At 36.2% G+C, this 27,326-nt stretch overlaps 1 long non-coding RNA gene across 1 annotated transcript in view; it reads right to left on the bottom strand.

The window, feature by feature from the left end:
- Positions 1-2,929: 2,929 nt before the first annotated feature.
- LOC119865301 overlaps positions 2,930-27,326 on the bottom strand; it is a 70,731-nt gene continuing 46,334 nt past the window's right edge. The window contains exon 4 of the long non-coding RNA XR_005376704.1: positions 2,930-6,477. This is a non-coding gene — a long non-coding RNA (uncharacterized LOC119865301). The remainder of the gene's footprint in view (positions 6,478-27,326) is intronic.

The following is a 27,326-nucleotide window of genomic DNA, read 5'->3' as shown; positions in this document are numbered from 1 at the left end:
TACAGATTTGTGAACAAAATAAATGGCCATTGATGTTTTAAACCACTAAGTTTGGGGTGCTTTGTTACTTCGTAGCAGATGACTGTTGCACTTGGCCTCATTAAGCTTTTGAATTATCAACTAACTACTTATGATCATGCTTGGTTCATACTAGATTTTCAATAATTCTTATTTAATAATTGATTGAATCTATTCCATGCTCACAGAGAACTTCCAGATCTAGTTTGGCAAATATTACAAATCCTGTAACAATTTCAGTTAATAAATTGGCATTCTGTATCTATACATTAGACTTTGTGAACAAGTTAAATGTGAATCAGCTCCTCAAAGAAAAATCTATTGTCTATTGCTAAACAGATTGGACTTTCAAATCTGAAAGGACCAGAAACTGAAGAATAGTAAATTCACCACTGTAATGGATCCAAGCCTTTCAGTACTTGGTAGTGAAATAAGTCTCTCCTTTCATACCTGAATTTGGATGACTTCAATCTCAACTGCAATTTTCTCCTTTTCTTCACATAATTTCATATCTAATAAATCACGATGTAAGGATAAAGAAGTGAAAAAACAAATAACTTTGATATGTCCTTAAAGACTATCCTGGGAGGCAGAGTCACAAACACTATTTTCCGGAGCCTATTCATGTTTGTGAACCAGCCCAATCTCTTCATAATCAGGCACATGTTTTTGTAGGAAGAAGCACCATTCTTTATGTTGGCTATCTGCCATTAACACAGAATATGTGTCATATAAACTCACCAAGGAAATCCAGGCCAAGTGTTTTTGATTTATGAAGTCTCAGATGTGGTCTACAATGAGTTAATTACTCTTGGGAGCAAAATGCTATCTAATAGATGAAAGTGGTACTTAAGATTTATTGGTGCTAGTGAAATAACTCAAAATAATATAAGATAATTTCTTCAAAGGCTGTTGCCTCTCAGAGTTGAGAAGTAATCCCTTTTCTTGGGAAATGGGGATATAAATTGGTGATGGCTTCCTCAAGAAATAAAGTTTCTTTCTCGTAAAAGAAGATTTCATTTATTTATTCATGAGACACACAGAGAGGCAGAAACATAGGCATGGGGAGAAGCAGGCTTCCTGTGGGGAGCTGGACATAGGACTCAATCCCAGGACCCGGGAATCATGACCTGAGTCAAAGGCAGATGCTCAACCACTGAGCCACTTAGGTGCCCCAAGAAAAAAAGTTTCTTAAAGCAAGAATTATTTTGAAGTATAGAAATAGGATGAATGAAGAATAGGAAGATAGGGATGGGATGAAAAGTTTAACCCGAAATAAAAACTCAATATTAATCTAAATTAAGGCAACTTGATATAAGTGCAAGGATGGACAAATAAGAAACTTAACAAAACAGAGAGTATCTAAATAGACTATTACATATAAGTTAACTGAAAACATGGCAGAACTAACATTGTAGATGATTGGGAAAGTATAAAATGCTAATTAATTATGCTGAGACAATGGGTTATCCAAAACAAACAAACAAAAAAAAAGAAATTGAGTTTATATCTCATATAATTAATTAAATTAATACTCAAAAATTAATTCCAAATGAGTTAACTACTTAAGATTGAAAGGCAAACTTTAAGCATATAGACAAAAATAAAAATGAAAAAGTTTATGACCTTAGGGGCAAGGTTTATAAAAGGATGCAAAAAACATACAATTTAAGGAAGATTGATCAATTCAACTACATTAAAATCGACAGCTTTATAAAACACAAAAACAACCAAACTCCCACCCCCCAAACCACAAGATGCAAGAAGGCATTTGCAACAAATAGAATTGACAAAGCTTTATAATTAAAAATATATTATAGACCCTTAAAATCAATAAAAGACAACTTACTATAAAATGGGTAAAAGATAGAAACAAACATTTCTCAGGAAAGATCACACATACGACCAAATTAAAAAAAAAAAAAGGTGCTAAGTTGTATTTGTAATCAGATAATGCAAAATTAAAACTAGAACAATACACCAAATTAAATCACTGGATTGGCAAGGAGTAAAATCTAATTATACCAAGTATTGACAAGACAGTGACCCAAAAGGAAATCTTGTATAATGGCAATGGGAATGTAAATAAGGAAGTCACTTTGGAAAAATATTTAACATAATCTAGTAAATTTGAACATATGTGGATCCTATAACCCCAGCAATTCTCTCTCCAGACATAACTTTGGCATGCTTTACAAAAAGATGTGTAAAAATATGTGTAATAGCACTTTTTATGATAAGAAAACATGGAACCAGGCTAAATCTCTATAGACTTAATACAAATGAATACTCCGTAGTTTATGGACTATTATAAAGCAGTGGAAGCCATAGCTATACTTATCAATAAAAATGAATCTCAAATACACAATACCATATGAAAAAAGAAAAAAATATAGTTACTATGATTTACTGCTTTAAAAAACGTTAAGAAAGGTGAAAATTAATATTTTGTGTACAGGAACCTACATAAATAAAAAAAACTATGAAGAAAACATGAGAATGATTAATGACATCCAGGATATTAATTATCTTTAAAAGGAAAAAGTAGGAGGAACCAATCAAGTACAGATACCCACAGATCTTTGAGGCTATGTTTTCTTAACCTGGGTTATTGGTTCACCATGTTCATTCTATCATTATTGTTTAAATTATACGTATATGGTATATGTAACCTTATCTAAATTACAGATTTCAAAATATACACAGCAAAGAAAGTAGATAACGAGTCTATCTGATGGCACTTTTCACATATTCAAACTTTCTGATATGTTTTAAACTAGGAAACTGGACTGCATTGATTAAATTTCATTTCAGTGGGACACTCAGATTAACTGCCCTGTGTTAACACATAAGGAGTTTGATTCCTGTTGCCAAGCTATAAATACATAAGTAAAGATTATTTTGAGAGGACAACAATGCCTGAGATTTGAATATTTATTTTAAGAAGTGTTCTCTTGACATTTGCCCTTTCAGCATAACCTTGTCCTAAACATTCCCCAGACCAGAAGGTCCCCATCGAAGCCTTTCCGGGTATGCTATGTGCCTGCTTCCCCACCTCTTCACCTCGTTGGGCAGGATTGCCCTCCTGGTTACTCATGCCAAGCCTTCAACTTATTGTCTGTTATTATTGCTATCTTTCTTTTCTTTAAGTAGACAGAATCAAAATTGAAAGACTACTTCCAGTTTTTTATCTGATCAATAAACAAAGACCTTCTGAAGCAACACCCATAATTCTTCTTTTAACATAGTAAGGGTTCAAATATCACACCAAATCTTTGTCTCAGGGGCCACATACGATGGGAGTACATAAACAGTAAAAAATAGTAAATGGGTACTGAGCTCTAAGGACAATCGAAGTGCAAAAACATAAATTTTAAAGAACTTTATTGATGATGAAAGTGCATAACAAATTACAAATGTCTAATGTGTAAAATTTGATACATTTTGACACATATATCACATATATGTGATACATATATTCCCAGGTATATACATATGTGTCACCCCTAAAGCTTTCCTCATGCTCTTTGTAATCTATCCCTCCCTTCATTCCCCCTAGGCAGTCAAGAATCTACTTCATTTGCATTCTCTGGAATTTATATAGATTAGTTTGCATGTTTAAGGATTTTATATAGATAGACTCATACAGTCTTCTCTTTTTTGTGGGATAGGGGGAGACAGTCTAGCTTCTTTCACTCAGGATAGAATTTTGAAATCCAGCCATGCTATTTCACATTTTAATAACTTTCTCCCCTTTTTTAAGATTTTATTTATCTATTCATGAGAGACACAGAGAGAGACGCAGAGACATAGGCAGAGGGAGAAGACGACTCCCTGCTGGGAGCCCCATGCGGGACTCAACCCTAGGACCCCAGGACCACCCCCTGAGCCGAAGGCAGATGCTCAACCACTGAGCCACTCCGGCATCCCAACTTTTTCGTTTTCTCTTCCTGAGTAGAACTCCACTGTATGGCTATCACAATTTTCAGAGAAGACATACTATTAACTCAGATTTCCCCAAGCTTCACATTTTTAGATTGGACAAGGGTCACAGTGATAGTAAGCAGACAGATCTGGCTTATGCCTTTAGTGATTCATAGAGTGACTCCAAATTCCACCTCTCCCCTTTTCTATCCACTCTGAGTGTCTTCCAAGGCTGTCTTCTCTTGTCTTCTATGAGCTCACAAACAATTCCACCTCTGTTAAACATCTTCCACCCACTCTCAGTTACTGGGAGACTTCCACAGGCAGCTGCCCAGCATAGTGGCAGGGCTGGACACCTACAGATGCCCCAGTTGGATGACATTTCCCTGCAGATGCACAAGGATTATAGTCCACTTGAGAATTTCTCAAACTGACCTGCTGACAGAGCTTTGAATAAGCAGCCCTTCAGTCATGTTTTTTTTTTCCTTCCTTCTTCTATAGGTACTAAATTCAAAGCCATACATTTAAGTTTACAAGAAATGTAAAGTTATTTTTCGGTAGTTTTAATATTCTATAGTGGAAATCAATGTCCAATTGACTCCCATGGCACCTAGTAACAGAAACTTAAATTTAGTCAATTCAGTGTAGTCACGGTTAAGTGTTCGGTTCCACTCACTCCCCCCCCCTTTTTTTTCTTTTTTACTGAGCTTTGCAACTCCTTTCTATAGGGTACATGTGTGCACAGCAGTGACAGTTTTGAGAAGGGGATATTTGGCCTGAGGTTGTCATCTACTCTGATGCCCATGGAGATGTGGCTTTTCCCATCAGTCTCCAGCTGCCAGCACCCGCAGATCACCCCTCTGCACTGTCCACGAGGCCTTCTCAGGTCCCCCCATCAGGGCCACCTCTTGTGCCATGGGAAACAGTTTTTATCCCTTCTCTTCTGAAGCTGGCTGCCTCCATACGTTTTAGTAGGTCTATCCCGGATCCACCCGAGATGCAGCAAGAAAATATTTTTCATTTCACATTTTTGAATGAGGAGAGGATATGTATGGATCTCTGGAACAGTGCTATTTTTCAACCTCTTTTGTTCTATTTGCACATCCTCATATCATCTAAAAGTATTCTTCTCTCCTGGGACAAAGGCTGGGGAATGATTCTCATGGGCTGGGGGAATCATCTCAGAGAGTTGGACTTATTCTTCTCCACTGATGAAGAATTCATTACTGTGTTTATATGTCATTCAAAACTCCTTCTTTCTTTATAAATTCTAAGGAAAAGTTTCTTGGTCTTCATTCACGTGGGCTTCTGGTATACAGCCCTTCTCAGTTTGTCATATATACTCCAATACGTACAATTCCAGTGTTGCCTTCCTCAAAATATCATCACAAATCTGCTAATAAAGCAAAACTAAGCTTATTTGAATTTATTGTAGTTGGAGAGAACTCCTTGGTAGGATTTCAGAAGCAACTCAGAAGGGAAAGTCAGAAGTAGGATATTTGTAGCACTCTGAGGCTCTTGGGTCTGGGGTCCGGGCTCAAGTGGTATAAGCTGGGCCTTGCAAGGTGGGTAACTGGCTAGAACTGGACACAATTTATGCTATAATATTTCATAACTGGTTGTCAATCAGGCAACCCTTGAAGCATGTGTTGATAGGCACCTTTTTGTTTGCTAAGCAAGCTGTTTGCTGAGGTGAGGAGACTGTTGTCCGTGATAAATTGATCTGTAGGAATTTCTTTAAGCAAACATTGAAGTTATTTATTAGTTTACAGCTTTATCTTTCCCAGGCAAAATTTTCCTGGAAAAAATTTCTAAGTCATGTTGACATAGGCGACCAAAAAATCTTACGCAAATGATATTGACACAAGTTCTCAGACCTCACACTTAGACCCAAACTTGGACTCACAGTAAATACGAAGTTATTTTTGCAAGTTATACCTCCTAAATCCAGAGAAATTCCAGGAAATTTCTCTCAGTAATGGGCTATCAGAGAATGATGTTCAGATATGATATCTTAAAGCAAGCTTTGAAAAATGAGCAGGATATAGAAAAATGGGCAAAAGCAGTAAGGTGATTGGAAAGGAATAAGAATATGAGTGGAGGCATGGATGGTGAAATTTGTGAAGAACAAGGAGGAGAAGAAGATCTATATTTGACAGTGTGAGATTTTTAGCTTTGGTGGACAGATTAAAGCTAGAGTACCATGAGCTCTGGATGTACAATTAAGGAGTCACTCTATGTCTATTTACATATTTGTCACTGGGGCTTCCCAAGAGCCTTTAAGTTCACTGAATTCCTCTCACTTACATGCTGTCAAACACCCCTCAGACCACAAGAGCAGACTGCCATGTTGTGGGGTGGGGGTGGAGGGATGACTCTTGCAGCATAATTAAGAAAAACAGTAAGTCACTTAACACAGTTTCTTGCCCACAAAAAGCATTCAGTAAATAGCAGTTGTTATTATTATCACAGATTGCAGTCAGAATGATGAGATTTTCGTGGAATTGTAATCAGGAACACAGGGACAGTTGAATCCTGTGAACACAAAGAACAGAAGTGAAATGAGAAACACAATTTTATTAATCGCTGTGTACCAATGCCAGGCCCTATGTCTAACGTCACATTTGGAGCATGAACTTTAGGCCGTTCTGTGAAAGAAAAAAGAAAAGAATAAAGAAAAGAAAGTCCCAGGAAAACAGTGAGAAGAGTTAAGTTCATTTATCCACTCAGATACATAGTATCAGAGGAGGCAACTTGAGTTTGCAGACCCTCCTAAGGAGAACTCTCGCTGACGTTTGCATCTTTTTCCACTTGAAGAGGAAATTAGGCAAAAGCAGCATGGAAACTGAGTTTTTAGTGTTTTGTTTTGCTTGTTTTATTTGAGAGCACAGGGACTGCCCATTGGTAGTTGTGATCTAATGAAAGTCTTGAAACTCTGACCAAATTCACTACTCTCATGCTCTGCAGGAGAAGCTAAGAAAGGGGTGAGCAGAAGCATGAAACAGGGACAGGACACTGCCAAGTTCCCTGAGCCTGACATTCTGCTATTTCTATCCTCTGTACAAATTTACTCTGGATGAGATTGTGGGTTTGGGGCTATACTGATATTTTCTAAGAGACCTAGGAATCCCAAATCCTGCCTCTGTATCAATCTTCTTTCTATGGGATTCTCAAAGGAGCTCAGTCCACATGAAAGATAACAAGAAAGCGACCCAAGATTCCTTTATTAGAGCTATGTAAGAACCTAATACCTATAGTGGTATTAAATGGTATAGTGCATCCACATTAAAAGCTGGGTTGGTACATCCAATTTAGGTTGAAGGCCTCCTATCTCTTTCTAAATCTACATCCTGAGACTATACTATTTGGATGGTCATACAGAGAAAGGAAATTAAATATACTGGAGAATAATATGGCCATGTCTTTACTAAATATCTCGCTGAAAATTCCCCACACAGCCATATGCATCAGGTGGGTAAAGAGGAATCTGGAGTATCTGGGTGGCTCAGTGGTTGAGTGTTTGCCTTCAGCTCAGCTTGTAATCTTGGGGTCCTGGGATCAAGCCCCACATCAGGCTCTCCGCAGGGAGCCTGCTTCTCCCTCTGCCTATGTCTCTGCATTTCTCTGTGTGACTCTCAAGAATAAATAAAATCTAAAAAAAAAAAAAAAAAGAGGAACTTGCACTTCCTTTGCAGGACCTAATAAGATACACTTTCCTTTCCTGCTAGAAATCATGGTCCCTTAACATTCCAAGTTCTGAACAATTATGCTAGTAATTGCAAGGAACTAGGAAAGAGGTGAGCAGCAGAGCCTGAGAAGAGGTTGAAATGTCTTTTCTCCCTACCAGAGTTTTGGGCATTTGCTTTGAAAGGCATCTGGAGACCCATGATTGAGAAAGATATTGAGCATGCTCCTGGCATCTCCACACTTGCACCTTCCTTCCTCCTACTCTTTACCTGTCCAGCCCAAGGCTACTGATGTCGTTGCACAAGTGGGCCAAGGAGTTAAGGCCTGAGTGGAGGGACATTGCTAAGTAGCCGAGTTTAAGCAGACTGTATGCATAGTTTTCAGTGTGTGACATGTGCCTGATAAGTATTTGTTGAGTAACATGCACGAATGCTAACCTGCATGTATTGCCCATTCTTTAAGAGCTCCTGAATCGGGAATTGCGAATACCTGTTTGTATTTGCAGGCACGTACTGCCTGTGTCATCATCACTCATGTGGTGGGAAGTGCAGCAGATTTTCTAACAATGCCCCCTTTCACCTAGATGCCACAAAAGATAAAATCACACTTTCTCAGCCTACTTTGCTCCTCAGGGTAGCCATGTGACTGACTCATTGATGGCCCAAGAGAGGTAAGCAGAAGTCTGCTGTCATGTTTTTTGAAAAGATTTTCCTCCACTAATAAAAATGACAGACATAAGCTCTGCTTCCTCTCTCTCTTCTTCCTGCCTTGAATGCAGAACTTGTCTAATACTTGGCTAGCCATCTTATACCCAAATCTGAAGCCAAGACTGAGAGAGCCCCGATTGTCAGCACTGACACCTTTCAGCCACTAAACCAATATCTGCAACTGCCTCTATCTATCCCTATGGCCACATAAGAAAAATAAACCCCTAACAGCTTAAGCTAATAGGAGTTTTCAATTACATAGAGCCATTAACATTCTTGACTGTTACAGAATTTATCTGGTAAGGAAACAGAGAAATATCTTGAAACTACATCACCCCAATGGAAATTCACATCGGAGTTGGAAAATAATTACCATTTTTCTTTTTGCAATATAAACATTTATAATTCACATCTGCATGATACTTTCCCCAGGTGCTCAAGACAGGGAAGATGAAGGGTAAGGCTGCTCTGGATTTTTACTTGTGAGTTCAGGAACAAATACAGAAAAATGATTCTCCATAGAGAAGAAAAAGCCAAGATTCAAATTTCAAGTGTCTAACTTTGCTCTGTGCCCAGTGCCCCAAGCCATGATGCTGGCTCACCACTCAGATTTCACAGGCCCAGATGTCTGATTTTGAAAAGCTGCTTTGTTGCAACAATGGAGCTATGCACTCTATTTCTTTTACATATTTAAGTTGTTATATATGTCTTCATTACGAACACAGCAGATTTACCAAAAGAGAAAATTATTAATGAAATAATACATCTTAGAGTTCTGGTTTAGCCCAAGACAGCTGGGCTTAATATTAAAACATTTCCTATTCATCTGGACCATGATGCTTCCAGGCTGTGCTTATATATTTGTGTCAGCATACAAGCGAAGAATACCAGCTTTGGAGCCAAACAAACTTGAAATTGAATCCTAGGTCTCCCATCTATAGTTGTACAAGACAGTAGCAGCTAGTACACTGAATGCTCATTAAGATTATAACTTAATGAGTTTAGTTAGTCTATTCAGATCTCAGCATTCTCAGCTGAAAAAAAAAAGTGCTAATACCTGTCATCAAGGTTGCAGTAAAAAGTGGAGAAATGCATTTGATATATAATATCAGCTATTATCATTATGAATTAGCACTTAACAGAGAAATATTATTTCTTTCTACATTACATCTTGCAGGAACTTTTCACTGAGTCATTTTTTTCTGGGATGGACTGGAGAAGGAGGATTATTGGAACTACTACTCCAGAGCTTCAGTCCATGCTCCTAACATCCCCAGGGCAGCTGCTTAAGCCATTTTGAACAAGAAAAATGTAGAAAACAGACATATTCATCTGAGTGAAGACGATCTTTGCTACCCTGTTTTCAGGGACAAAGGCGTTGGCAAGGCTGAGAGTCAGAGGTGGAGGGGAGGTCAGAACCGATCTCTTTTGGAAGTCAGGGCTCCAGATCCAAAGTAGCAAGGAAAAGCCCAGAAGTTCCCTCAAGAGGCCCTATTCTTAATGACACAGAGACGAAAAGCAGATGTGTGCTCACCCTCCTCCTGCACCACTCTCTGCTCCTCCGTAGATTAAAGGCAGAAACAGCTGCGCTCATTGTTAGTTTATTGATCTTGAATAAAGGAATTCTAGGCAAGTTCTTTATTTGGTACAATGTGTCCAAGAGGTACAGAATATGTCATAAGAGGAAGTCTGCCAGATTGTTTCACAGAATTATAAACCAAGCTGACTTCTTATTCTGACAACCACAAAAGAAGTTTCCAATGCTCTTAACCTATCCTAGTAAATATGAAATGCATGAGACAGGTACATTACAAAGATCGATTGATGGATCGATCGATAGATACATAGATAGATAGATTTCAGTGAATGGGAAAATTGAGGTTTAGGGATGTGCCTAAATCCAGAAATTGCCCAGAACCATCTGATGTTCTCCAGAGACTGTGTGGACTTTGGCCAAACCTCAGTTATAATTTGAGATGCACTATTAAATACTCATGGTTTCCTGGAGGTCACACAGCATTTCTAGGTCTCTGAATCCCCACCTATAACATGAGTTCACTTGGATTCAGTTGTCACTGAGGACACCACCAGATCAAAATGCTAGGATTCTTTGATTAAAAATGGTAGCCTTGCAAATTCACCTGAAAGGTAATACCCACCTAGTTGTATGACCTTTCCTGGTTGTCATCATGACACACATGGAATCATGCTGTACGTTCCTGGGCTGGACTACTGCCTTTTCATGCACACAGATTTCTCCCTTTTAATATACACAAGCAACATAAGACTCAAATTTTTCTGGTAGTATATTCCCATGGGAATGTCTTCTCTACCACAGTCAGATTCATTTGCAAGCAGTTACCATATATTATTGATACTTGGGGTTTATACAAATTGGAGGACTATTAGGCTATTTCACTGGACCCTTTTTATTTATTTATTTTTTTGGACCCTTTTTATTTTGAATTGAAAAAAATACAGAGGAGCAGATTCCTATTGCCCTAAACAGGCAGGGAAGTCCGGGAGCAGAGTTAAGTTGCACGGACCTGCAGTGCCACCTGTTGGCTGCTGTGTTAATAATCACAAATCACAGAGTCCTAAACTTTCAGAAGAAAAACAGAGGCTATCTCCAAAATTAAAAACAGGAGAGCAGAGTATGTGGAGATCAAATTGAAGTTAAACCTCGAGCTGAAAAGGAAAAAGGTATCCTTAGAAAATGTATGGTGCAACTTAATTCCAGGTGGCCATGCAGTAATTACTAAATACTATCACTTTACTTTTAATAAAGTACAAGAAGAAAATGAAAAGATAGAGTGGCAGGATTTTCAGAACTGGACATGTGTTTAAATCATAGCATAACTCCTCATTGTAGATATTAAGAAACCAAGATGCTAGAACATTATATATCCCAGAGCTAATGAGCTTGGGATACATGTTAGGACTATAACTCACTTCTTCAAATGTTTAGTTCAGGTTGCTTCTGGATGACTTTCCTTAAGAAAATGCATTTTAAGAGAGCTTTATATTCTCTATTCTTAATAGAGTGCTATTGAGAATCAGAGGCTGTTCTCACAATATTACTTATTTAAATTCACACCATTAGAGAAGCAATTTCAGTAATAACCCCTATTTCTAGCTGTCTATCAAAAACATTCGCTAATTGTTACGACGCTTACAGAATCAAAAATTGCCAAAGAATGACTTTTCTTCTCCTTTCTCATTCTTCTCAGCAATTCGTTCATTTTTCTTCCCACTGTGTCGATGAAAGGCTATGGTTCCCTTGGGATGCAGGATTCCTAGGTTGTGGTTGCCTGAGATGCTAATTGCTCACTTGAGACAACCAAGAGCAAATGCAGAGACAACTCCCAACCCACTTTCCTATCCAATCATATTAACGAGGCCTGTCAGAAAGGGATGGAAACTTACTTAAGTGAGAAATGGGTCATCATAACACAGACAAGTTGTGTCAGGGAAAAAGTTTAGTGTATGGCACCCTTGGGACAAAGGAAGACCGTAAGAGTCCGAGAGGGCTTGTAAACACCATCTGGGACAGAAGTCATGAAATAACTACCAGGAACAATAATTTTTAGAACTTTGCAGTTTTTCAAAATGAAAGAAACTTAGCTCCACTTTTTTATTTTATTTCATTTTATTTTTTAATTAGTGGTTAGCAGTACATTCTTTAAAGTGAAATAATGCTTACTCTTCTCTCCTGAGTGTAGTAAAGAGAACTTGGGAGACTAGGTCTTGCTTCCTAGTCAGTTTTGAGGGTATGTGGTGGTGAGTAGTGGAAGCTTCAGGAAGGAAAGAAAGCAGATTGCCTCAAACTGGATCAGTTGGGGCAGCCCGAGTGGCACAGCGGTTTAGCGCCACCTTGGGCCCAGCGTGTGATCCTGGAGTCCCGGGATTGAGTCACAAGTAGGGCTCCCAGCATGGAGCCTGCTTCTCCCTCTGCCTGTGTCTCTGCCTCTCTCTCTGTCTCTGTGCCTCTCATGAATAAATAAATAAAATCTTTTTAAAAAAATGGATCAGTTGAATGGTGTCTTCGTGCCTACAAAGTGATCTTAAGGACTTGATATTGGAAATGAGTATGGATCCCCAATTTAATTCCCCATTCGGTTCACTGCCCAAACTAGAAGACTTGTCAATAATTCCCCCTCTCCTTTGAGGAGATTGCACCATTTCCAAAATATCTCTGAATCTGCCTTTCCCTCTCCATTCCCCTATCACTCCTTAGCACAAGTGACATATTGCATTAGAACAGCCTCCTATGGGATACCTGGGAGACTCAGGCATTGAGCATCTGCCTTTGCTCAGGGAGTGATCTCAGGGTCCCCAGGATTGAGTCCCACATCTGGCTTCCTGCATGGAGCTTGCTTCTCCCTCTGCCTGTCTCTCTCTCTCTCTCTCTCTCGATTAATAAATAAAAATCTTAAAAAAAAAAAAAAAGGAACTGCCTCCTAAATAATTTCTTTCCCTTCACATCCATTTTCCATACTGGCACCAGCTTTATCTATCTGAAATGCAAATTAAATCATGCCATGTCTCTGCTTGACACCACTGAACAAGGACAAAGTCCAAGATTCTCAGCATGGCATATAAGATTTCTCAATTTGAGAGGAAAAAAAAAGCTTTCTCAATTTGGCTCAGATTTCTTAGTCAACCTTATTTCCTGGATCAACACCTCCAGTTCCCTTAAAAATTTACTCCTTTCTGCTATATATGTGTCTGACTTTGGCATCACTGTCTATACTTACAGTCAGTTCTTCCAACCTGTTATGTCCTTCACTCCCATCACTGGACCATTTCCATTAACACTGTACCTAAGGAGGTTTCTCTAAAGCTTTTAGGCATGGAACTTCTCTGTCCTGTGTAGTTGTACTCTGCTTCCTTATTACTTATATGTATTACCATGAGCATGAAACTCATTGTATTGTAACTCTGTGATCAGTTTGGTCTTCCTTGCATAGACCATGAGTTTTCTAATATAATATCCTGATAGATCTTTTTACAGTTCAAATTTTTATCATACACAGTTCCATAAATGTTCCCTGAAAATTAAGTGTACATCTATCACTGTGCTAAATACTGGAGATGCAAAGATTATCTATGAGTGGTATCCATAGTAATCTCACTCAAGGTCTGTGTTTTCTGTATACAAAGTATACAAAAAGTTGAAGGGTAGAGAATTTTGTGTGCTCTACACTGCTGCACCCCACTGCAATGTGGTGATTCTCTCATATACCAAAATCAATGCTGAAACATATTACATGTACAACTCTTTCCAGTGCTCTATATAGATGACATCATCAACAACATCATCATCTTGTCATGTTTATTGCTTTTTTAAAAAAAAATGTGTATCATTTTTGTTAAAAATTCACAAAAATGTGAATTGTCCTATGCACTTGTTACCTATGTATTGTACACCAAGACTTGACAACCATTGAACTCTTATTATATGTTTGTGGGATGGATGAATGATAGGTAGATGGGTTAGTGGATAAGCTACTAGAGTGATGGACATAGGTGAGTGTATAGGAAGGCTGATATGTCTAGAGTGTGCAGGACAGAGTACAAAGTAGAAAAGAGTTTCACAGAGTGATCTCCAGAGATCTGTAAAGGGCCCCTCTTGGGTCTTCAGATGAATATTGATCAGAAAATTTGGGGGAAGGACTTTCTAAAACATACCAAAGCTGAAAGAATTTGTTTCTAACAGACCTGAATTATAAAAAGATGCTAAAGGAAGTTCTTCAAGCAGAAGAAAAGTGGTATCAGGCAGAAATCTGAATCTATGAGGAAGAATACATAAATGATAACTATGCAGGTAAATATACATAACTTTTGTTGTTATTTAAATTTATGTAAAAGATAATTAATGGTTGAAAAGAAAATAATAATGTATTATATATAAGGTTTACAATAGTTGTAAAAATAAAATTTATGACAACTATAACATAAAATGGAGGAGAAGAGAAATGAATATAAAAGATCCTAATACAAAAGGAGAAGTGGTATAATATTACTTAAAGATAAACCCTGATAAGTTAATGATGAAAATTATAAATCCTGAAGCAAACACTAAAATAACAAACTAAAACAATAAGCCACAGATGAAGTAGAATCATAATTAATACAAAAGTAGTCAGACTTTTTAAAAATTAACAAAGAACAGGTAGGACCAAAAGAAAATAGATAACAAGTTGATATATTTTAACACATCTATGCTGATAATCACATTAAATATAAATGGCCTACATATCTAAATTAAAAGTAGAGACGGTCAAATAGGATAATCAAGGCTCAATACCGGCTACTACATGACTAGCACTTTAAACGGAAAGACAGTAATTCTATGGTAAAAGAATAGGGGGGAAATAGACTATGTTAGCATTAATTTTAAAAACCAGGAGAGACAACATAACCAGGAGAGAGAACATAATTAATCAAGAACATAAAAATCTTAGATGTTTATGCAACTAATAACAAAGCTTCAAAATATATAAAACAAAAACTAACAAAGCTTTAAAGGGAAATAGATAAATCTATGATTATAGTTCAAGGTTTCAAAAAGATTTTCCCAATTAGTAATAGTATAAACCAAAAAAGTCAGTATGAGTATGGATGTTAATAAAACTCTCAACCATCATGATATATTTGATATTTATGGATCACTTCACCCTCAAAATCACAGAATAGATATTCTCTGCAAGTGTATATCAAATATTTAATGACAGACCACATTCTAGACCACAAAAAAGAGTCTCAGTAAATGTAAAAGTATGCTACTTATACAAAATATACTCTTTAATCACAATAGAATTAAGTCAGAAATAGTAATAAAGGATCTCTGAATAATCCTCAAATATTTTGAAACAAATAACACATTTTTAAATAACTCATAGGTCAAATAAGAGATCAAAAGTGAAATTAGAAGGTAAGTGAACTAAACCAAAATAAAAACAAGACATTTCAAAATATGTGGGATTCAGTGAAGGAAGTAATAGAAATTTACAGTACTAAATTCTTATTTTTGAAATTAAGAAAGTATCAAACCAGTGACCTCATTTTATACCTTAAGGAACTGGAACAATTAAAAAATTAGATACAAAGTAAGGAAAAGAAAGGAAGTAATAACTATCAGGGAAAATATCACTGAAATAGGAAACAGAAAAAAAATAATAAGGCAACTCAGTGAAACCAAAAGTAGTTTCTCTGAAAACATCAATAAAATTGGTAAAATTTCTAGCCAAACTGATTAGGAAAAAGAGACCAAAAACACAACTTACCAGTATTAGGAATGAGAGAGGTAAAGTTACTATACTATTAAAAAGGATAATAAGAAATATTATTATTTAAAAAATCCTTTATGCCAATACATTCAACAACTTGGATGAAATAGATGAATTCTTTGAAAAACACAAACTACTATACTTAATTCATTTTATGAGGCAAGGGATATTACTCAGATATCCAGATTAGGCAAAGATATTATAAGAAAAGAAAAATATAGACGAGTAACACTCATTATCATAAATACAAAGATGGTTAACAATGATTTAACAATCAAATTTAGAAATATAAAAGAGTATAATATAGCACAGTTGCATAGAAAAGAATTTACCCTTGCCCAAAGAGAGGTTTAGCCTTTATCCTTGACTCCTTGGTAATAATCTTTAAGTCCTACCTGATAATAATGCCTTTGCTTACCTGGGGGCTTTAGGTCATGCCAAACAATCTGACAATATGATTTACTGTGGAGGCTTTTGATTATGTGCTATTGGTTCAACCTCTGGAGAGGCTGGAGACTAAAGTCAGCCATTTGGGAAATTGTGACAGAGCTCCAATAAAGAGTCTGGACACCAAGGCTGGGGAGAGCTCCCATAGTGGGCAATTATTGCTGGGAGAGTAGTATCTTCCATTATTGCACTGCTAGACAACAACTGGAAGATCCATGAAACTTCTCTGGACTCTACCCTGTGTCTCTTCCCTTGGCTGATTTTAATATGCATCCTTTCTTTCTAATGAACTATAACCATGAGTATAACAGCTTTCAGGTGAAATGTCAGTAGATCCACAAGATGTATGTGACAAAATACAAATTCCATTACTGAAGAAAATAAAATAAAATAAAGCACAGAAAACTAGGAATGGAAGTGACATTCTTCAACCTGATAAAAATCTGTGAAAAATACCTCTAAGTAACATCCTTTTCAGTAGTAAAACTGAATGCTTTCCATCTAGAATCAGGAGCAAAGGATGTCTGATTTCATCACATCTATTCAACATTATATTGCAGCTCTAGCCAGTGGAATAACAGAGGAAGGAAGATGAGGAAGAAGAAAAATAAAAGGCACCCAGATGGGAAAGAAAGAAACGGTCTCATTTGCAAGATAGCATGATCACTTATGTATTAAATTTAATGCAATATGCAAAATCATTATGAGAATTAATAGTGAATTTATCAATGTTGCAGGATATAATACCAATATGAATAATCAACTGCATTTCTATGACAACAAATTGGATATGGAAATTAAAAATTACCATTACAATAACAACAAAATATTAAATACGTGGAAATAAGTTCAACAAAAATGTTCAACACTCGTATGCTGAAAACTTTGAAAAATCACTGCAAGAAATTAAGAAAGCCTGAAGTCAATAGACATGCCATGTTCATGGATCAGAAGACATTATCATTAAGATGTCAGTTCTCCAAATTGATCTATACATCTAATACACTCTCAGTCAAAATAATAATAAGCATTTTTTGGTAGATATTGATAAGCTGATTCTAAAAATCATATGAAAATGTAATGATCTAGAATAGTGAAATAATACAACCTCGAAAACGAAAAATAAATTTGGAAAACTTATAGTACATGACTTTCCAAGATGTAATATTGGAATCGAGTATTATATATATATATAAAATCATCAATACAATGCAAATTTGTTGTCAACATGGATAAATAAATTAATGGAACAGAATTTAGGGTCCAGAATTAAAATTATATATATGCTTTATATTTTATATATATAAATCAATAAAGCATATATAATATATGAAATTTTATTAATTATCAAATAATATTAATATTATAATTTGTTATGTCATAAATAATGTAATTGATTAACATTAATTATATAATTTTATATATTATATATGCTTTATTGGAGTTCATCAAAGTTACAAAGGAAATTTAGTGAAGAAGGGATAGTGTTTTCAACAAATGGTACTGAATAATTGGATACCCATATACAAAAATAACTAAATAAAACAAACCTTTGATTGATATCTTGAACCATATACAGAAATTAACTCAAAATGGATCACAGGCATAGATGTGAAACTTAAACCTATAAAACTTTCAGAAGAAAATATAAAAGAAAGAGTTACTTTGGGTTAGGGAAAGATTTCTTAGATACAATATCAAAAACATGATCCATCAAAAAAAAATTAGACTTCATCAAAACTAAGAATTTCTAAGCTTCAAAAGACACTGTTATGTTAATGAAAGAGAAATTACATAATGAAAGAGCAAATTCATAAATCATATATCTAACAATGGACTTACATCCAGAATATATAAATATCTCTCAAAAATTACCAAAAAACCCCCAAATAGCCTAATAAAAAATAGACAATTTGAACAGACATTTCGCCTATACAGACATATATAAAGGTATTAAAAATATGCTTGACATCATTGCTCATTAGACAAATGCAAGTAAGACCGTATGCCCATACATTTGTCAAAGTGCCTAAAATTGAAAAAATGGGTCATAGCAGATGTTAGTGAGGATGTGGGATGACTCTCATACACTGTTGATAGGAATGCAAAAATGGTACAATTATTTTGGAAAACACCTTGGAACTTTCTTAAAAAGTTAAATATGCACCTATTATCTAACACAGCTATTCCACTTCTAGGTATTCATCCATGAGAAAAGAAAACCTACACTGGTACACAAATGTTCCTACTAGTTTAATTTGACTAGATGCAAATTGTAAACTTAAACATCTATCAAGAGATGAATGCATAAAAGAATTGTGGTATATCTATACAATACATGAGAACTAGTCAATAAAAAGGAATGAAGTATTGATATTGGAAAACAAGGATGGAGCGTTAATTATACTGAATGAAAATAGCAGACAAATAGAGCACACGCTGTAGGATCATACTGATATAAAATTTTAGAAAATGCCAAGTAATCTATAGTAACAGAAATGGTTACTATAAATAACCTGCTATCTGAGGATGGGGAAGGGGCAAGAAGGGCCAAAAGGGAAGGATTATAAGGGCCAATGAAGAAACCGTGCACTTTGTCTTGATTGTGTTGATGGTTCCATTAGTATGTACCTATGTCAAAACTTGTCAAGTTTTACACTTTAAATTTGTGCAGTTTATAATGTCAACTACATCTCTACAGCTCTGTTAAATACTTTTTTCTAAAGATTTTATTTATTAGAGACAGAGAGGGAGAGAGAGAGAGAGGCAGAGAGACAGAGACACAGGCAGAGGGAGAAGCAGGCTCCATGCAGGGAGCCTGACATGGGACTCGATCCCAGGTCTCCAGGATCAGGCTGAAGGCAGTGCTAAACTGCTGAGCCACCTGGACTGCCCTGTTAAATATTTTTGAATGATCCAAAATGTTAATATGTTGTAAGAGCCATGAAACAAGTAATTGTCCATTGAGACAATCACAATAATAAAATTTCAGTCTTATACAAAAAATAAGGCTTTGGTTATCAATTGGAACTTATGATATGAGCACATAGAACTAACTACTTTGAGTAACCTAAAGATTTGTTGCATTTCTCCTTTTCTCAGACTGTGAATAACTAACTACAAGGTAGGTTAGAATGTTTAGTGTGCTGTGTAATAGCCAATGTATAGGGGAGTCCAAAGCCAAGATGCTCTGATGCTTCATGCTTCCATGATTTATGGTTCTCTCCCACATGCATTACATGTGCGTGGGGAAGAGTTTTGATTCTTCCTTCTTCTCCCTCTCTGTTCACTTTGAACTTTCATCTTCAGATTTGCTGTGGTGCTTTCATCCCTTTCCTTTATTCTCTCCTCCATTAGCAGCTCTCATATGCTTCATTGGTCTCAACTTCTCCACTTCCTTCAACAAAACTTGCCTCTTTCTTCATGTCGTGGTTAAATGCTTGTGATTTTCTTTTCTTCCTTTCAAGTTCATTTCAATAATAGAAATAAAAATACTCCCATCCAGTGTAAATATAAAACAAAAATGAGATATCAACAAATTCATGTATAAATTTGATGCAATCCCTAGTGATTTATGTGTGTGTAGTCACACTACATATTATATAATAGGTATCTTCATACACGGCTGGTGGGAGAAAAAATTCATCAAACAACTTTGAAAAAAGCATTTCTAAGACTTTGCAAATTTGATAAGCATGCACATAAGCAACATGATCAATGCATAAATTGTGTATCACAACATTGTTTGCAATAGCCTCCAATAAGGAAACAAAACAAATGCCCTTTACCAGTAGGATAGATACTATAATTATGGTTTTTTTTACACAATGTATTTCAGCTATGAATATGAAGGAACATAAACAAATCTTACAAATATAATGCAAAAGAAGTTAGGCACAAAAGAATATTTACAGTATGATTAGATTCATGCAAAACTCAAAAATAGACAAAATTAAACTATATTGTTTGGGGTATATTTTTTCATAAGTCACCATGAAAAGCAGGGAAGTAATTGATGTGCAATTCAAGATAGTGTTTACCTCAATAGAAAGAGAGGGAGTTGAGTTTGTTGGTTCTGTGATGCAGGTAATGATCAGTTGATGATGGTGTGGGCATTCAATTTAGAAATTTGCTAAACTCTTCATTTATGTTTTGTTTACCTTTTAGTATGTGGTTTATATTTCACAACAAAAATTAAAAAAAAAAAACCCTCACACTATACAGAATAGCCTGCTCCTTAATGTTTTTTAGCTTAGTAATTAATAGTGATTTTCATTCACACCCACAAGCATTAGCTATCAAATGTCTTTCCTAATTCGATAGATAACTAATATAATCTTCATGAAGATGGACATCTTAATATATTTCACCAATAGATAGGCACCTTCCCAATAATAGGTGCTCAACAAATATTTATTAAACAAAATAATTATATCTAACTGATTTGAATTTGGTATGTATTGCTGAAAGTTTGTTTTAGTGGTATTACTGTAAATTGATATCTTCATAGGCTCTCCTTTTTCTTTTTTATATATTCTGGCAAATGAACATCATTATTATTCAAAGAATGACTTTTCTGTATTTCATGGGATCTTCGTGTATTTTGTCTTGGTCAGCACTTTTTCTACTGCCCACTGAAAGGGCAGGGTATACTCCCTTTGCTTGGGTGAGAATAGTCACTTTCAGATTGGATCCTCAGTGGATAACTCAGTTCCTATTACAGATGAAGCATCCTACTGGCAGTAGTCATTATGAGGCATAATCAGATCATACTACAAGAAATGTTTTTAGCATATGTAAGTGTGCACACCCACATATATACTCATATCATGTGCACACCCACACATCGTATCATTAATAAGAACACCAGAGCACGTTGATGGTGGAAAAGATTGTTTTACACACAACTATATGTACCTTCCACTCTTTTGCCTAGCAAACATGTTAGGTATTTATCTACTTGAATGGAGGAGATATAAAATGACGGATGTTATGTATAAAATGAAATCATGTACTCAGATGATCTGTTATCTTTTCCCAAACAGATGTTAACTCATGAAATTGTCTTGAATTAAAAAAAAAAAACTGAATTGATTCAACATTAACTTTCAACACCGAGTTTGCAATTTTTTTTAAGTTTGTCACTATGAAAATAAGAATCAGGTAGTATTGCCCTGATGGATGCGATAGGGCTCTTAACTTGATGCATGGACAGGATAGTGCTCCTAATCCAATGAAATGGAGAGTAAAAATACAATAGTGTGAATTAGTTCAGGAGTTGATGTAGTTTTAGCCACCTGTCAAGATTTATTTTCTATCTCATGACTAAGGACACAGACTGTGAGCAAACATGTTTTTCCACCGGTAGGATCTTAGAATATAAAGCAATCTGGCTTTTACCAGGTTAAACAAAGTTCACTTCTTCAACAGGGTTCACCAAAATGTTGTTACCTGACACTCTGATTTATATTGAATACTTAATAAATATTTGATTTAAAAGTATTTCTCAGTTTTTATCTTTTTTGAACTCTCTGTAAACTTAAATGCTGTTGACAACTTCCTTGACCTACTTGGAGACTCTGAGCTTTGAACCCTTGATGTATATTGTCTTTAGATTTCTTTCAAGAACTTGCTGTCTTCTCCACAATCTCCTCTTGTTTGTTCCTAACGCATCCTGACAAGTTTTCTTTCTTTAGTCCTTTGTCATTCAACCAGACATCCTCTGCCATTCATTGCTGTGGCTTTAATTATCCCTACAATCTCTTTACTCAACTCTTTCCTCCACCTCAGGGCTCCTCATAAGTCCAAGCCTTTCTTCTTGCTTTCCTTATATTAAAAGTTAGCACCATTATCTACCTGGTCAGTCAGGACTCTGAGTCATACTCCATTCTCACTTGAATCCCCTACATCCAATTCATTTATGTATTTTTTCAACTCCAGGTCCAAATAATTTTTCAAATCTTCTTCGCCTTACTACCTTTCTACTATTGCTGTTGAGTAGGTTCTTATCATTCTTGACTCAACTGTTGGGAGTTTCCCTACCAAGATCTTTGCCTCTAGGCACATTCTACTCTAAGCCAACTCCCAAATTTGCTACCCACATACTGCGAGGCTTAAGTCTGATAACATGTCTCTTTTACCTGGAAATCTTCAGTGGGTTTTTATCATTTACAAGGTAATGGCCCAATCACTTAATATGGCATTCAGAACCATTCAAGATCTTGCCTTTCTGCATCTCCAACTTTATCTCTTCACCCTCCTCACTACACACACTCACACACATTCATGTACATGCTACACACACACACACACTTTAAGCATCACACCCTATTGAGTCATTTCCATATCTTCCTCATCTACCCAGGCTGTTTCATGCTTCCATATTTTGCATGAGTTGTTCATATCTTTGTGTCTCATATGTATCTGAAAAACTTCCTTTAAAAATTCTTTTCCCAACTATTAAAGTTAATCACTTGCTCTATGTTATAATAATGCCTGATACATGTTGTATGTAACGTAATGTATTGTGATTTATTTGTTACGTATCTAACACCCCTAAAATATTTCCTTGAGAATAGGCATGGTTTCTTGTGCTCAGTCCAAGGGATCTGCTTAAAAATATCTGTAACAGAATGATGAATGAATGAATACCTCTATGAAGTATAGATAAGGAAGACAGTGAAGTAGGTGATTTATTTACATAATGTTGTTTAATCTTTACTAACATTCAAGGTTTTATTAGTGCAGCCTTCCAATAAGTTAGGGATATGAGTTAAGAGCTAGAATAACTGTTGATATGTGACTGGTTTGGAAGCCACTTGTCAGCTGTACAACATTGGGCAAGTTACATAATTACTTGGACTCCAGTTTTCTCATCCCTAAAATGAGAATAATTAAAACACCTGTATTAATTGGGATATAGGTTAAATATCATTAGAATAAAGATATTCTAAAATATGACTTAAATAATAAGTGCATGTATTTATTTTTCATAGCATCCTTTGAAGTGGACCATCCTAACTAATCATGCTCCACGTTTCTATCCACAAAACACGTTCCAACTTGTGATTCTACCAACACGTTGAGTATTGACATGGCAGAAATTGTGTCAAGGTGATGATGGTGAGAATCCAAAGCAAGAAATTATCTTTTAAGGAATTGATGCAGAGTTTGCACATAGCAATTCAGCTCTCATTCCTTTGGAGGGAGCTTATTCACGTGGTCACCTATTTCTGCAAAATAGCCTGGGAAATGTAGCCCCTGTCTGGGTGGCCATAAACCCATTTAAAACTTTATTACTGGAGAACTAGGAAGGAGAGATATTGAGTGGGCAGTGAGAAGTTCACCCCACTACTTCATAATGCTGCTATGAAGATTTAAGATGAACATGTGTGAAATCATTCAAAATAGTGTCTGGCACATAGTGTGCACTCTATAAATATTATCTCTTATTATCATTACTTTTACAGGCAAGGAAATTGAGGTTTGGGAAGGTCAAATAACTTGCCTTGAGGGCCCACAATAAGTAAGTGGCAGAGTAGGAATCTGAGCTCTGGTCGACCTGAGTGTAAATATTTCCAGCCTTCCTACTGCCTAAAATATGCTGCTCACTTAATGGAGTTTGGAAAAGAGAAAACCAGTCTTGTTTCTTGGACTGTAATTGCATTCATTTTAGTGAATGAATTCTCTGTATTCTTTAAATAGCTTAATGCCAATAGGGCTCATAGAGACTTCTACCTTACTAATTGTCCCAGAAAATATTTTTAATATGGTCTGAATATTGACAATATCCCCTAAATAAGATTATCAGAAGGGTTGGGGCAAGAATTATCTATATTCATTACAAGAAGGTTAGGGGTTTCCTGCCATATATATGTTCAGAGCATTTTATCTATGGTATGCAATATAAGGGGTTAGCAGGTTTATCTTGCCTTCGAGGAATTCCAATCCACTTTTATGTTCTTTGGCCAATGTAGAGGGCTGGCCTCTACATGCCTTTTAGCCTAAATGGTGGCTCTCCAAAAAATATGTCCACATCCTAATCTCTGGAACCTATGAATATGAACTCCTAGAAAAATGGTCTTTGTAGATATAATTAAGTTAAGGATTTTGAGATGAAATCATGCTGGATTATCAAATGGGCCCTATATCCAATAAACGTCCTAATAAGAGCCAGAAATACAGATGAAACAGAGCGGGGCACATGCAAGATAGAGGCAAAGTTTGGAGTTATGCAGCAGCCATAAGCTGAAGAATGCCTGGAGCCACCAGAAGCTGGAAGAGGCATAAAAGGGATTGTCTCCTATGGCCCCAGAGGAGTACTACACTGCTGACAACTTGATTTGGACTTCTGTCATCCAGAACTATAGGAGAATAAATCTTTGTTGTTTTAAGCCACCCAGTTGGTGGTCATTTGCTACGATGACTCTAGGAAACTGATACACCTAGTGTGGAAATTTTAGCTGATAACTTAATAATGATCCAAAGATGAAGAAAAGAGGCAAGATACTGTACTCTTACAACACTCTTTTTCTACCCCTAAATGCCAAAGACAGAAAAGAGTGAATGAGCATGAGAAAAGAGAGACAGAGAGAGAGAGACAGGAGGGGAAGGAGCTCTGGAGTTTGTGGGAGGTAGGTGGGACATCCAAAGAACTAGCCTCAGTGGGAGAAGAATGGACAGGCTCATCATGTGGCTCCAGGGTAAGTTTTCAGAGGCACTTTTTCATCCTCAGAGTAATTCTGGATTGAGGCATATCAACTTTGTCTGTCTGTCCTATGAAGCTTTCTTCTCTACTGATCTATCTGTGGTCTGCGCCATAAGTAATATTTGTGTATTATTACGGGTAATCCCTCAGGAATAATTTGGGCTTTCAGTTTTTATTTATTTTTATTTAAATTCAATTAATTAACACATAGTGTATTATTAGCTTCAGAGGTAGAGATCAGTGCTTCACCCAGTGCTCATTATATCACATGCCCTCCTTAATGCCCATCACTCAGTTACTCCATCTTCCCAACTCCCTCTCCTCCAGCAACCCTTAGTTTGTTCCCTATAGTTCAGAATCTCTTACAGTTTGTCTCCCTCTCTTATTTCATCTTATTTTTCTTTCCCTTCCCCTATGATCCTCTGTTTTGTTTCTTAAATTCCACATATGAGTTCAATCATATGATACTAGTCCTTCTCTGAATGACTTATTTTACTTAACATAATACCCTCTAGTTCTGTCCATGTTGTTGCAAATGGTAAAATTTCATTTTTTATGGCTGAGTAATATTCCATTGTATTTATATACTACATCTTCTTTATCCATGTATCTGTTATTGGACATCTGGGCTATTTCCGTAGTTTGGCTATTGTGGACATTGCTGCTATAAATATTGAGGTGTAGATGCCCCTTCACATCACTGTTTTTGTATTATTTGGTTAAATACCTAGTAGTGCAATTGGTGGGTCATAGGGTAGCTCTTTTTTTAACTTTGAGGAACCTCCTTACTGCTTTACAGAGTGGCTATACCAGCTTGCATTCCTACCAGCAGTGTGGGAATTTTCTTCACATCCTCACCGAAATTTATTGTTTCCTGACTTGTTAATTTTAGCTGTTCTGACTGGTATGAGGTGGTGTCTCATTGTGATTTTGATTTGTATTACCCTGGTACCAAGTGATGTTGAACATTTTTTCATGCGTCTGTTGGACATTTGTATGCCTTTGGAGAAATGTCTGTTCATGTCTTCTGCCCATTTTTTGACTGGATTATTTGGTTTTTTTTGGGTGTTGAGTTTGGTAGGTTCTTAATAGACCTTGGATCCTAGCCCTTTATGTGATAAGACATTTCCAAATATCTTCTCCCATTCTGCCGGTTGTATTTTGGTTTTGTTGACTGTTTCCTTTGCTGTACAAAAGCTTTTTATCTTGATGAAGTCCCAATAGTTCATTTTTACTTCTGTTTCCCTTGCCTTTAGAGATGTGTCTAGCAAGAAGTTACTGTGGCCAAGGTCACAGAGATTGCTGCCTGTGTTCTCCTCTAGGATTTTGATGGATTCCTGTCTCACATTTAGGTCTTTCATCCATTTTAAATTTATTTTTGTGTATGGTGTAAGAAAATGGTCCAGTTTCATTTTTCTGCATATGGCTGTCCAATTCTCCCAACACCATTTTTTGAAGAGATTGTCTTTATTCCATTGGATATTCTATCCTGTTCTGTTGAAGATTAGTTGGCCACAGGGTTGAAGGTCCATTTCTAGGTTCTTTATTCTGTTCCATTGATCTATGGGTCTGTTTTTGTGCCTGTACCATAATATCTTGATGATTACAGCTTTGTAATATGAAGTCCAGAATTGTGATGCCACCAGTCTTGGTTTTCTTTTTCAACATTCCTCTGGCTATTTGGGTTCCTCTCTGGTTCCATACAAATTTTAGGATTATTTTTTCCAGCTCTATGAAAAATGTTGGTGATGTTTTGACAGGAATTGCATTGAATGTATACATTGCTCTGGGTAGCATAGATATTTTAACAGTATTTGTTCTTCTAATCCATAAGCATGGAATGTTTTTCCATTTCCTTGTGTCTTCCTCAATTTCTGTCCTCAATTTCTTTCATAAGTGTTCCATAGTTTTCAGAGTACAGATCCTTTACCTCTTCAGTTAGGTTTATTCCTAGGTATCTTCGGGTTTTGGTGCAGTTTTTACATGGGATCAATTCCTTAATCTCTCTTTCTTCCATCTCAGTGTATAGAAATACCACTGATTTCTGTGCATTGATTTTATATCCTGACACTTTGCTGAATTCCTGTATGAGTTCTAGCAATTTCAGGGTGGAGTCTTCTGGGTTTTCCACATCAAGTATCGTGTCATCTGTGAAGAAGGAGATTTTGACTTCTTTCCTGCTGATTTGAATGCCTTTTATTTCTTTTTGTTGTCTGATTGCTGAGGCTAGGACTTCTAGTACTATGTTGATCAACAGTGGTTAAGAGTGGACATCCTGACCTTAGGGGAAAAACAGAATGACATTTGCTTTGGGCTTTTCATATATGGCTTTTGTGATATTGAGGTATGTTTCCTCTATTCCCTACACTACAGAGAGTTTTAATCAAAAAAGGATGCTGTATTTTGTCAAATGCTTTTTTGCATCTATTGAGAGGATAATATGGTTCTTGCTTTTTTTCTTTTTCATGTGGTGTATCATATTGATTTGCCCTTTTTTAATGTGTTGTATCATATTGATTTGCAGGTGTATCATATTTATTCCTT

The sequence above is a fragment of the Canis lupus genome, chromosome 23 (genome assembly GCF_011100685.1).
Source record: "Canis lupus familiaris isolate Mischka breed German Shepherd chromosome 23, alternate assembly UU_Cfam_GSD_1.0, whole genome shotgun sequence".
Classification (NCBI taxonomy): Eukaryota; Metazoa; Chordata; class Mammalia; order Carnivora; family Canidae; genus Canis; species Canis lupus.
The sequence above is the reverse complement of the archived record's forward strand: the minus strand, read 5'-3'. Positions and strand labels throughout refer to the sequence as shown.